The following is a 2,153-nucleotide window of genomic DNA, read 5'->3' on the forward strand; positions in this document are numbered from 1 at the left end:
CCCCCTCCATGTTAAAAGGAGTGGAGAGATCAGTAATTCAAGGCCCATACCTAAATGTAATAAAAGCAGGTTACTGCAAACCAACAGCCAATATCAATTTAAGTGGGGACATATTTGAAGCAATCCCACTGAAATCCGGGAAAAGAAAATGGTGCCCATTCTCCCCATATCTATTCAATATGGTACTCAAAGTGTTAGCTGGAACAATACAACAACAAAAAGAGATCAAAGGGATACATATTCATTTAAAAGAAATAAAGGTATGACTATTTGCAGATAATATGAGGGTATACATAAGCAAACCCAAATATCCTACAAGAGAACTTCTCCAGCTGATAAAAACTTCAGCAAAGTTAACTCAAATAAATTAAAATTAACTCAAATAATATAAAATTAAGTCAAATAAATCAGTAACCTTCCTTTATACAAAGGATAAACAGGCTGAGAAGAAATTAGGAAAAAATTTCCTTCAAAATACCAACAAATATTTTAAAATATTTTGGGATAACTCTAACCAAACTAGTGAAAGACCTGTATGACAATAACTTCAAGTCTCTCATGAAAGAAATCAAAGATCTCAGAAAATGGAGATATCGCCTATGTTCATGAATTGGCAGAATTAACATAGTAAAAATGGCCATCCTATGAAAGTCAGTCTCTAGATTCAATGCAATCCCCATCAAAATCTCAACACAATTCTTCAAAGGCCTGGAAAGAGAAATTCTCAAATTCATCTAGAATGGCAAAAAAAAAACCAAACAAACAAAAAACAAACAAACAAAAAAAACAGAAAACCACAGAATAGTGAAAACAATTCTTAACAATAAGAGAGTGTCTTGGAAAATCACCATCCCTGACCTCAAGCTTTACTACAGAGCAATAGTGATAAAAANNGCATGGTATTGGTACAGAGACAGACATGTTGATCAATGGAATAGAATTGAAGACCCAGAAATAAAACCACACAGTTACAGACACTTGATCTTTGACAAAGATGCCAAAAATATACAATGGAACAAAGAAAACATCTTCAATAAATGGTGCTGGTCTAACTGGCTGTCTGTATGTACAAGAATGAAAATAGATCCATATTTGTTACCTTACAAAGCCTAAGTCCAAGTGGATCAAGGACCTCAACATAATACCAGATACACTGAATCTAATAGAAAAGAAATGAGAAAAGAGCCTTGAACTCATTGGCACAGGGAGAAATTTCCTAAACAGAACTCCAATGGCTCATGCTCTAAGATCGAGATCTGATAAATGGAACTTCATAAAACTGGAAAGCTTTTGTAACGCTAAGGACATAGTCAATAATACAAATCATCAACCTACTGATTGGGAAAAAAAAAACCTTCACTATCCCTACATCTGATAGTGGACTAGTATCCAAAATACATAAAGAATTCAAGAAGTTAATCACCGAAAGCCAAACAACCCAATCAAAAAATGGGGAATAGAAATAAACTGAGAATTCACAAGTGAGGAATCCCAAATGGCCGAGAAATGCCTAAAGAAATGTTCAAAGTCCTTAGTGATCAGAGAAGTGCAAATCAAAACAATCCTGAGATTATACCTCATACCAGTCAGAAGGGCTAAGATCAAAATGTCAGGTTAGAACACATGTTGGAGAGGAGGTCAAGAAAGAGAGAAGCACTTCTCCATTGTTGGTGGGATTGCAAACTGGTACAAACATTCTGGAAATTAATTTGGAGTTTCCTCAGAAAATTGGAAATAGATCTACCTGAAGACCCAGCTATACCACTCTTGGGATCACACGCATAGATGCCCCACCATGCCACAGGGGCACATGTTCCACTATGTTCATAGCAGTCTTATTTGTGATAACCAGAAGCTGGAAATAACCTAGATGTCCCATAACAGAAAAATGGATGCAGAAAATGTGGTTCATTTACACAACGGAATATTTGTCACCTATTAAGAATGAGGACATCCTGACTTTTATAAGCAAATAGATGGAACTAGAAAGTATTATCCTGAGTGAGGTAACTCAAACCCAAAAGGACATGCATGATATGTACTCACTAATAAGTAGATATTGGCCAAAGAAAGAAAGAAAGAAAGAAAGAAAGAAAGAAAGAAAGAAAGAAAGAAAGAAAGAAAGAAAGAAAGACAGGAAGGAAGGAAGGAAG

This window comes from Mus pahari, chromosome 16 (assembly GCF_900095145.1).
Source record: "Mus pahari chromosome 16, PAHARI_EIJ_v1.1, whole genome shotgun sequence".
Lineage (NCBI taxonomy): Eukaryota > Metazoa > Chordata > Mammalia > Rodentia > Muridae > Mus > Mus pahari.